This window comes from Rhamphochromis longiceps, linkage group LG15, assembly GCF_057381845.1.
Source record: "Rhamphochromis longiceps isolate RC_006_pf linkage group LG15, R_longiceps_female_GT1.1, whole genome shotgun sequence".
In the NCBI taxonomy this organism is placed as follows: Eukaryota; Metazoa; Chordata; class Actinopteri; order Cichliformes; family Cichlidae; genus Rhamphochromis; species Rhamphochromis longiceps.
In genome coordinates, this window is record NC_140571.1 from 4,816,330 (window position 1) to 4,828,382 (window position 12,053).

General features: G+C 41.9%; 1 protein-coding gene across 2 annotated transcripts in view; it reads right to left on the reverse strand.

The window, feature by feature from the left end:
• pak5 (p21 protein (Cdc42/Rac)-activated kinase 5) overlaps positions 1-11,467 on the reverse strand; it is an 84,037-nt gene extending 72,570 nt beyond the window's left edge. For both annotated transcript variants that reach the window (XM_085382403.1, XM_085382402.1), the window contains exon 1: positions 11,333-11,467. The gene's annotated coding sequence lies outside the window, so the exon portion shown is untranslated. The remainder of the gene's footprint in view (positions 1-11,332) is intronic.
• Positions 11,468-12,053: the final 586 nt, after the last annotated feature.

Here is a 12,053-nt window from a genome sequence, read left to right on the forward strand (position 1 = left end):
CCGTGGTTTCACTGTATATGCTGCTACATGTGGCATGCGACCACACGGGCAACAAAAACAACTGGCTAATCCTCCCAAACGAACTCGGGCATAATCACTTTATCACTACGTGATCTCTTTGTTATCTAGTTAGAAATCTGGCCTTAACTGTTGCCCTCAGAGGGGTGGACCATTTTGTTTGCTCTGTTGCAGTGAAACAAAGATGTGCAACCCATTTATATTTCAGCGGCGTACGACTTTCTCCTCCGCTTCTTCCTGCGTCTCACGGTCGACTTAAGGAGTGGTCTTTCTAAACACACCGGGAGTTTAAATGAAGCCTGCGGCTTGCTCACGTAGTGCCGCTCTGGCAGGGTTGTGAATGTGTTATAACCACAACCATGCGAGGATGTTGGAGCTCCTCCAAAATAAAAGTCCTGCAAGCAGGCGCACAACAAACCAATGTGCAATTTGTCTCTCCGTAGATTAACACACAGCAACATTTCACCCAGCTACAAACTGAAAAAAAAAACCTCAACCCAAATGCACGTGGTTGGAGGCTAGCTGCTTCCTTGTGCACATTGTGAAATTTTGACCAACACCAATATTTAAAATAACAATCTGACTGATCGCCGAAGCTGGTACTGATATTTTAGTTCTCTTTGATTATTCTGTGTCAGGAAAACAAATAGATGATGATTAAAAGAAACCACTGATTAAAGCCTTTGAACGCTTCATCACACTCACGTCTTTAAACATTTAGCTACTGCCAAAGGTAAATGTCATGTTATTTGCCAATATGCCAATATGGCTGATGCTGACTGTAAGACAGACAGAGAGAGAGGGACAGAGTGTGTTAGCATGCTATTGCTGTACGCTTCAGAGTGGATCTCTTTTTTTTTTAAATATCAGCTAAGACTGCATCCCTCTTTTGTTGCCATTTCCTGCAGTTTCATGCCCAGGCATCAAAGAGAGCACAGCTGCGTCACTGGATGAATGCTTTAATCTATTCAGCTAGTGCATCTGTGTTCTCTGTCTTACACTACGTCATTAGCCGCCCGCCTTAAAGGACGTGCTTGTGTGTCTGTGTGTGTATCTGCCCAGTAAAGTGAATAAGCATGCAAGTACATATACATGCAAACAATATGTGATCTCAAATGTCTATGTATACTTTCATGCAGTATTCACTAGCAGTATACCTACTGACAAACCCACAGATACACACACATATACAAAATAGATTTCTCTTTAACTACCGCCTTTTTTATGCCCGAAGTTGCGTTGTTTCCCAGCTGAAGGCCGTGTTAAGACATCCCATCTCTGATGCTAATCTGTGTGATGGTCAAGTTTCCAAGCAGTGCTAAATTTAGGTCCAGATTGCTGCTTTTGACTGGTGAAGGGTTGGAAACAACATTCTTTACAGTCAAAGGAGTTCAGAATTTAAACAACAAAAAGCAAAAGATCCCCACAAGCCACTGTATCGTCTAACCACAATACCAGTACTGATACTTCTTTAACACAGTACATTAAACATGTCTGTTTGTGTTTTCAATTGCACAATCTGACCAAACTGACTCTGGGAATGGAATGGAGTCAATTTTTATAGAGCCACAAACCAAATGCTAGGATAGATTGGACTGTCTTACCTAATATAAATCATTGTCAATTGAGCATGCCCAATCAGAGCGTAATCTATTCTGTATAATTATCTTAACAACAGGATGCTATTCGTCTTCTGTAACGCTGACTGAATGGATTTTACTTGTTTGGTCAGAACAAATGGGATTCTGAGCAGCTGTTTGTCAATAGGAGATGTATGTTATGTCACCATCCAGATCTAGCAATGGCTTTGACCAACTATGGTTTGAAGTTGAACATTAACAATCGTTAATCCTTCTGACCCATTCCTAAATCCAATCGTTGAAACACCCAGTCAAGCAAACACCCGGTCAAGCAAACACCCGGTCAAGCACATCCACTGTGTGAGTTTCCCAACTGCTATCAGAGTTTAGGCTAACACTGGCCTTGCTGCTCTTTGCACAGCAGTCCACCAAACTCGGTATCTGAGATATCGTTGGGTTTGCCAAACCCATCTGGTGCTCCTCTTAATAAAAGTCTCTTTCCTTGGATGCTAGAATTAAAAGCATCCACAATAAATCAATAACCAAGTAAATTAATGAAGAAATACAAAACCACCTAAGAGAATATAAATATATTTACTCATTTATCTTTTTATTGTTTAATCCAGTGTCTACGGGGGCCCTGAGAGTTCAAATGCACCGCAACTTAAGAAAACACCAGTAAACAGAAAATCGCAGGAAAAGCACACAAAACACAGAGAAACTGTTTTTAAGGGAGACATAATAGGACAGAACAGAGACACATTTAATTTTCAAGCAATTATTTCATCATTCAGGCAAAAGACACGACGGAGAAAAAGATGTATGGTAAGGTGCGTTTTAATCGTGTGATCCATGTAACACTGTAGATACATGCTTGCTATTAGCCTTTTACTGTTAGCTTGTTAGCTTGTTACCTTGACGGTATTAGAGTTGGATTTTTGGTGAGCTTTGTGGGTTTGTTTTCCCTGTTTCAATTACATTGTATATTCAGCTTCCATTGTGTTTTCTGTGCTTTTGTAGCATTTCTCTATTAACTAGTGTTTCTTAAGCTGCAATGCATTTCAACCTTTCGTTTCAGCCCTTCCTACTAACTCTTTTCTACTGCAACACAAGGACAGTGCCGTTTCTTTCCATCACCCTGTACGTGACATCATCTGGCTTTAGCTTCAGCCTTTGAACACAACATGTATCTGTTGCCATTACATTCATTAACTGTAATACAAACTGGTTTGATTGAATTGGTTCAAGCGCACAACGGTCAAATCGAGCCACTTTTACACATCGTCTAATAATTATGTCCCAGATGGTGGATACAGTATGCTATGATGTAAGCCTCGCTGCGATAGAAGCCTGCATCTTCAACCTCTCCGTTTCTTTTGAAGTCCCCCCATGGGGGTGTGGGAGCTGGGCGATGGTAATGAATCAAGCTGAGCCATAATGAATGTCCTTATTCAAGTCTGCTTTGATGAAATTCCACCTGACTGATCTCAAATCACAGAACAAAACAGCGAGAGCTTGCTCGCAACTGTTATGAAAGCTATACTGACTGGCAACTTGATGGAGAACACTGAGCGACTCCAAGGATCCCTTCAGGATACTTTTTCTGTTTCTTCCCTTCACGTCTTCCTTTTCCCTTCCTTCCTTATTCCTTTGTGATCACTGAGTAGGATGAAATCAGATGAGTGTGTCTACAGTTGCACTACCATTTCAAAGTCAAAGATCCGTCACAATACACCCAGAGGAGAGACATAACTCGCTGTTTCGTTCCTAAACCGGTGCTACAAATATGCAGAAAAAACTTGGGAGCTCCATGTAATAACTTAGCTGCCTATCTGTCTATATTGAAACATCATAAACTATGACAACCATCAAACAACAACATCATAAATTTCAGCCAAGTGATGGTTCTCATAGTCTTTGTCGCTGTGCTGCGTTTGGCCAAGGAACTGAGCAAAAGGCCTGTTTTACACTTCAAATGAAACGAGGTGCTACGGCACAGTCAACATGCTTTGTAGAAGTCTGGGACGCATCTGCAAGCCCCCAGTATTCCAGATAGCTTGAAAAGACTGCCAGGAGTAACAAAAGAAGTAAGTAATTATAGAGAGATCTCAAAGACAAAGCATGCAAATGATTGCCAACGGCATTTAAGAGTGGATAAGACCAACTGCTGCTGCCACCACTGCTGCTGCTGCTGCAGGTTGTTTTTGTGATGGTTTGCTTTGCTACCTTCAGTTTTTAATTGGGCTTGTAACAATGTAGTGAAACTGGATTTGAAACTGCAGCGTAACTCCCAGTACGAAGCCATTTGTCGCTTCGATTTGCCTGTAAAGGCTGAAAATGCAATTTCAGATTAATTTGATTTTGATGATTTCTGGAACAAAGTCCTTAGAAGAAGTGTTTTAGCATCATGAGGTGCTTATTTGCTCTGTTGATCAGAGCAAGATCACAAATACATCGAGACTGTTGCTGGTGACCTAAAAGTACGACGAATATATGCTACCATACAACACCAATGATGAAAAAATCACTTTAAAATGTTGCATGTGAACTATCCCAGAAGGGAAAAGGGCAACAATGGGCTTTTCCTTATTCAATATATATAAAATCAAGTGACAACAGATGAGGAAAATCTTGCCTATTCACGGTCATAAAGCACAGTTTTTAAAAAGTACTTTGGGTGAAGGCAGCAGACAGCAATTGGCTCCTCAAGTCCAGTCATTCTAAACAGGTATCACTTTAACAGTGATTAAACTGACCTCAGGCTTACAGCGCTTCACTGGTACATACCCCCACACACACTCAGACGGAGACAATACTTTTAAACACGCAGTTCTGTAAAAGAGTTAGGCCTCAGCAGCACACTTGAACAATGCAGTATCAACCAATTCGGCCGACAGGAAAGCTGAAGCATGTTAACACAGACACACGCCCGCACACATCCACAGAAATAGTGCAAGTCCCTAAGCCTGGAGGGTGGGTGACAGAGCTCTGTGCTGGGCAGCAGTAGAGGCAGATGCAGCATTCATGCAGCCTGAGGGCATCGCTGGGTATTCAAGCTTCACTTGGCCTCTTCTACAGTGCCCTCTGATGCCTTAACCCCATCACCAACACACACACACACACACTATCAGCACAATGCCAGTCAGGCCTTTCCAGCTTTGGACAAGAGACAAATTGGGAAAGAAGTAGAACAGGCTCAATGAGCGCAGACAAGTTAGACTGAGAAAACTGTAGAGGATGTAGGTTATGTTTGACTGTCTTCCTTCTACTTGTAATGCTATGTGAGTATCTAGGTTAACTCTTTCTTTGTGTGTCTATGTGTGTACGCATGTATGTGTGTGTGTGGGTTCAGGACAAAGAAATTACACAGCTTTATGAGCGTCAGCACAGTAGTTTAGATTCATGGCGTGCATCCTTTTCAAGGTTTGTTTCTAAATGATAGATACCAGCAGATTATATGCATGTCCATAGGGTTGGGCAACTGAGTGAATATATGGCGTCCATAGTTGCTTGCTTCTGGACAAGTTGATCAACTTGTAAGACACAATCAGCACTAGAAGGTGGTGGCATTCCTTGAGCTAGAGAGGAGAACAGTAGAGTTAAGGTTATGGTTGGGGTGTGGGCGTCAGGGTTAACCCTAAAGCTTGATTTAGACCCGATGTGTAGTTACATTTCTCGGGCAGTGCAAGTCCGGTTAATAAGCAGGCTAATAAGCCTAGACACACCTTCTTATCATGCATGAATACTCAGTGTAGTGCTGTCAAGACCTGTAACAGTACGGTTGATGTTAAGTCCTGGAAAACAAAGAACAAAGTCTCTACTCCTAATACAAGACGTTTGTCAGCTATCAAGCCACCTCAGGCCCCATGCTAGCTAAACTAGCAGCATGTTGCTAGTAGAGCATTAAAAAAATAAAAATAAAATCTCATCTTCATTTAAAGGCTGCAGACCTTCACCTGATTGCATGCTCATATTGTCTAGTTTAAAACCGAAATAATCCCAAATAGTGGATTTTGCATTCATTACCACAACAAGTGAGAATTTACATGTGCAGTTGCCTGGTGGTTAAAATGGTGTTCAAATCCACCATGCCTTTCTTGCCGGGTCATTTCTGTGTGGAGCTTGCCTGTTCTCTCCGTGTCTGTGTGCGTTGTCTCCGGCTACTCCAACTACTACCAATCCAAAGACACGCAGTCAGTGGGGTTAGGTTAACTGATGATCCTAAATTCTCTGTAGCGATTGGTTGTCTGTTTTTCTGTGTTAGCCCTGTGACAGACTGGCGACTGTGCAGGGTGTACCCCGCCAACTGCCCTATGGCAGCTGAGATTGGCTCCACCCACTGCGACCTTGACTTGGGTAAGAGGAAGAGAATGGATGCAAGGACATTCGGTTGCTCATTGGAAAATGTAACATATCACTGACACCCATCATTTCAGCCCTGTGTGCAAAGTGGATGGCTTCATTACATTATAAAGTCATGACAAAAACATCTGTACCATTTATTTTCATTTGTGACATGTAAAGAGACGACACAGTGGAATCACTTAATTCTTTAATCCTTAAAAGGCAACAAACATGAAGCCCACACACACACACACACACACACACACACACACACACCATCACCTACACATTTTCTTTCTATCGCTCTCAATTGTTCATGGTTATCTCTCCTCTGTCAGGATGTCTCTTAAATACACTCAATCTCGCCTTCTGTCTTCCCACTCTTGCAGACAGACACACATACACCTCATTCTGTTACTGACATACCAGGCCATGCAGAAAACACAAGGGAAGCCTTTTTTTTAATCCTGGGACCAAAACAGCAAAATGCAATAACCTGGGACAAAAGTGCTGACATCTGAAGATGAGTTTGGCATTCAGACAGACTGCTCGGTCGCAGCTGAAATAAACAGAAGCGACAGACCGAAGGGATCCCGCGACCCCTGACAATAAAAGAAAGACAGATACTCCTTCAATAGCTATTTTCACCCACTGCATAGTCACTGGGCCTTCAGCCTCATTTTCCTTTTCCTGATTTTCATTCTTGACTCTTTTTTCATCAAATCCCCTTTTAATTCCAATAATTTACCCATGTGTGTTGTCTTTTTATCCTCACTTCCTGCTTCACAACCACCTCTGGGTCTCTCTACACTAGTCTCACCTTACTTATGGTTACAAGGCCTGTCTTCTTTCGTCCTCTTCCCATCTTTGTTCCTCCATTGTTTCATCTATTCCAGCTTCTATCTCCCGCTCTGTAGTCCTCTCTTCTCTCTCTTCATATCTCGTCTCTATGCAGACCTTGTTTGCCTGCTTCCTGACTCGGCTTCTTGATTAGCAAGATCGACCAGCAGAAGTCTGCCAGACACTTTGTTAAAACAGCCAATGAGTCTTCAAGAGGTTTCCGTATAAATAGAAGGCTGAATCAGACAGTTCAATTACAGATAACACATTCCCACCCTTGAATTTCAAATGCTATTTAGCCACCGACAGAGAAATGGAGATTGTGACCGGTGAAACGTGAGGTCAAGCTTTAAGGAATGAGGAAGCAGCACCAACAACCAACGCACACTTGAGTGTGCATAGCAAAGGGAGTGTGAGATTGTCTTTTTCTGGCAACACTATTCAATCCACCACGCCACTGCACTCTTACATAATTGTGAGTTTGTGTGAAGAACGAAAGCTGCCTCCTCATAGACAGCAAGAGCAGTCTAGTGCACAGCCATAGGGACTAAAATAGTTAGTCATGTGTTCATTATCGCCATCCTCTTTTAAATGCTCACCCTGTATCCAGAAACATTAAACAGAAGAGGACCTTCGAGTGGGTCCGTGCAAGTGTGTGTGGGTGTGTGTGTGAGAGAGACAGAGGCAGAGTATGAGGGGAAGGAGGTTGTGGGATTGTGATAACTTCAAAAGGTTATTATTATTATTACTGAAGGCTGAAGCCATGCTCTGGCATCCCTTAAGCTTTGATCATTATGTAAAGCTGTTGTGCTCAGCGCTGGCACTGAATACATTACAGAGTGGATAACCAGGGAGTGTGCAAGCAAGCATACATGAACCAACACATTGACTCAGCTTCGCAGTGTCTTCCGATCCAAAGCAACACACCCTATTATCTCTAAAAGACGAGCACCCTTAATCTCACATCGACGCGTGATTGGGACAAGGGGGGTGGAAAATTAGATATTTAAAGGTGCACTACAACTATTTCACACATGGAGGTCAGGATGCTCACACAGAGGACAGATCTGTTTTTGGCTTTGGAGTTTTTATCAAGTTCAAGAACATAATGATATCATCAGCATTACTTCAGCTCTACTTTGGAGACAAAGAAATCCTGCAGTAAAATAAAAAACAGAGGGAAAGAAGGATTAAGAAGATGGAATCCTTTTGGATTTAGATCCACGTATGTCAAAATATCTTGGCATCTTGTTGCATCAACTTCTACTATTCATTTGTTAGACCTCACTTGTACCCTGCTGAAATTCTGCACTACTAGAGTGGTAGTGTTTTCTATGTAAATCCTGTGACTCTGAGAAGTGACAGTTCTCAAAGATCAGACAGCGAAGTTAGTGCATAAACTGTGTTCATAATTTTATAAAAAAGAAGAAGCTCAGGCTTGGAATCTCACTGTGCTCGTCAACATCATTTCCAGTGAAAACCTAGATATGGTGGGACTTAAGATGTCAACACTTTACCTAGCAACAGCAAGTGCTTCAGAGAAGCATACCGAAAATGAGGTCAGTGGTGCTTAGAGCACAAAAAAAAAAAGTTTTCTGTGGATCACAGGCTGCATAAAAGATGGATGGAGCAACCATGACATCACCCACTGGGTTTCTGGACTTTACATTTTGAATCGTCAGTACTTTTACAGTTGCCATGTTAGTTTGTTGGAGCTAGAAGTTGGCATATATGGACGAGACGGTGCAGTTGTCGGTGAAGTTATCGGCTAACACTTCCAAACTTAGTTAACAAGCTGCAATAAGTACAGGTGTAATGCATAGAAACAAATATGTGTTAATGAGTGCAAAGTAACTGACTAATAGAATGCTAGAATCATATTTAACTAAACTGAAGGGCAAACTTATTGGACAGGCTGTTAAACATGGCAAACTATATTATGATTCTACTAAACAGTCATCTGAAAGGTACCTAAAGCACCACCCACAAACTCCCTTTAATCTAAGTGATGCCTGGACATAGCTACAATGACATCACCCAATGGTTTGTAAAGTCCCATTTTGAAGCCTCGAGATTAGAGTTTCCACCATCATCATCATCATCTCAGTTTTAAGAAATCTGGTGTAATAAGGAAGTTTGAGTCTGACTCTGAAACCTCATGCACAATGGCTAAAGCCTTGTGAGTGATAACTCATTAGCCAGAGAGCGTTTGGTTTCATAATCCTATTTTTTTACCATAGTATGACCAGGAAAGTGTTTACAGAAGTCAAGGCAAAGTCATTTTCCTGTAGACTTTCACAGGACCAGAAGTTGATTTGCAAACACAGCTATCACACTCTGGTGCACTTTCACATTGGCTTAATTTTTGCAACCTAGGAGCTATGCCCATGTTCATGTCTTTGATTTTGACACGTGCCAATCCAGTTTCCAATTGTTCACTTATAAAATAATTCTCTGAGGACACAGTTGTAGTATCCATATAGGCCAAACTATCTGTATCAAGCTGTAACGTGCGTCTTGATGGTGTAAAGTTGACAATTTTAACATGCGAGTGAGTGGAAATTGACTCTCTTCTGGAGTCAGCCTCAAGTGGTCGCTAGCGGAATTGCAGTTTTTGGCACTTCAGCATCTGCTTCATTCTTCAGCCCTGAAGGTTGCTGCTTGCTGTGGACACAGATCTTGCGATTGATAACCAATGGTTTTACTGTAAACTAATCCCTCTGTACTCACTTGTAACAATACGATTATTACAAGAATATTGTGGCATGGTTTAGTGCTCAGTTTAATCAGCACAGTTTACTACAGAATAACTTCAAGTTATATTTTATGTTAACACAATCTGTTATACAGACGTGAATGTTTTTTCCTTTTGATGGGTGGGTGGGGGGTGGGGCGGGGTGTCTATTACACATTGTAGGGCTAGCCCTAAAAGGTACTCTCCTGCCACTGTAAGTGAATACCAGATGTTTAAGACGTCAACAGATGTAACTATCAAAGCAACATATGCATTGCAAAAGGTTATCTTTGATTCACACGAGCAGCGTGCAAAAGTGTGACCCGTATTGCAAAAAGCATGTTTAAAATAATGTATTTATTCTCATTGCTGAGTTGCTATATGCTGTATCTATGCTAGCACTGTACCTATTAAAGCAGGAAGTCGGGAGCTGTACGTCTACTAAGCAGACTTTGATATCGGCTTTGCAAGTCATGTTTTCATTGCAGTATTTAACAATTTTCTCACACCTCACCTCTAATGCCTTGTACTGCCTCACCTGCAATCTTAAAGTCCAAAACATATTCTGTTATCATACAGAGGCAGGGAAAGCAGGAAATGTGTATTGCAGTAAATATCTGGTATTATGCTGGCATAAAGATCTCAAATGATTAATAAAATAGCTGTGGATTACATTTTTGGTTGAATTATTCCATTAATTGACTAATTGTTTGTGTCCGGCTTGCTTTTATAAGAATAATCAATCTACAAATGATTGGCTGGTCCTATCCTGTTCTATCCTATCATGTTATTTATTGTTAGCTATGTCTATTGGGCTATTAGTCCTTGTATATCCCCTGCCAGAGTAAAATATTCTGCAGACTGCATTCTTCAGCGTATATCCCGTGTTTTGGGATAAAATACAGTCCTCCTGACTGCATTAGAAAACATGTTATTATTGCCTCTATTAATAGAGTGTCGCTATTAGGGTGATTATGAGCTTAGGAGGGGAACCCTTGCTCAGAGGGCCTAGCCACCACTTTTAATTTTCGTCTACACCATCTAATCCGAGAGCCACACTGAACTTGAAAACAAGCCATCTGTTCCTGCCGTTACCTGGCCTACATTGGCCGGAGCACACTCAAACTCTAGCTGCAAGAAGGAAAACACGGGCAGTGCAATAAAACTGTCTTGCACTGTCATCATCACTGTCACACTCCGGAGTAGATGTGCCGTAGTGCTACAATAAAAGCGACGCTGTCGTGGTAATAATAATACTGATAATAATACTAATAAAGAAATATAGCAGCACGAGAGCCTACTAGGCTAAACTCGCCAATGAGCACCATACACGCACACTGTGAGCCCCCAGATCCATTACAACGATTCCCCCCCCCTTCTCTTTCTTCGACCTCCAGCCAGTGATAGCAGTGGTTCTGGTAAGCAACAGTGACATAATTTAAGAAATTAGCATTACACAGGCCCTCAAAATCTATTTGCAACATACAGAGATGTGATGCCCACCCAGTTCAATACCAAGGACAGCGGTCGACGCTCGAGAGAGCCTGACAGCCATGACAACACATGCACTACAAAATGACAGATTTATTTCTGCACGATGCATCGTAAGCAGCTACGTGAACAAGCCCCGAATGACACTGCTTTGTTTATGAAGCATTAAACCCACGGACAGAGGGCTAGACACACAAAACCCTCGGAGATGCATTTATAGAGAGGCTTTTTGCCCCCCTGCAAGAAGCATCAACAGCCACATTTCTCCCCCTTACCAAATCACACCGTCAAAATGGCTCTATCGAATAAAACGCCCCGCACTTACCTGCTTTTCCCGGGGTGGAAGAGCTCACATGTCCCGTAGCTTATTTTAGCCTGTTAGTGTGGGTATTATCAATGTGGTGGGCACCGTTATGTGTCTGCCAGCGCCATGTTATTATCACTAAAGTGGAGGACTGTGCGGTCCTGTGCGCTACATCCGGGCTGTTGGAGAGAGCGAATGAGCGCAGTTTGTGGTGGCGGAGAGGGCGGAGAGCGCTCTGGATATATGTGGAGCACCTGTGCAACAGAGCAGGGACAACTTTCAGTCACGTAGGTGTGCTGGGAGAGCTACACATCGAGCATATTCAATAAACGTCGGTGTGAAAAACCTCTTTCTTTTTTCCCCCTCCCTGTCGTCTATTGTTGCTATGGAGAGTACCAGAGCAGTATAGCTGTTTGGACTAGCTTAATGTAATACACAAGAAGCTGAAATAGCTTACAAATACACACGAATAAACTGTTACAATAATTAGCTTAAAATGGTATGGTATATCATACATTTGCTTTTAAATTGTTTATAAGTTGTTGACGTATTCTAAAGTTTAATTATATTTTCAGTAATAACGTTAAATAAAAGTTAAAAGACTGAAACAGCTTAAAGTTGGCTTAATGGTTCTGGCAGCTAGCTTGAAGTAACGGCTAAATCGTTGGAATCACTGACCGGTAGTACTAATGGTGTGAATAGGAAAAACTAGATAAAGCAGGGATACGCCACCTGCAAGCTG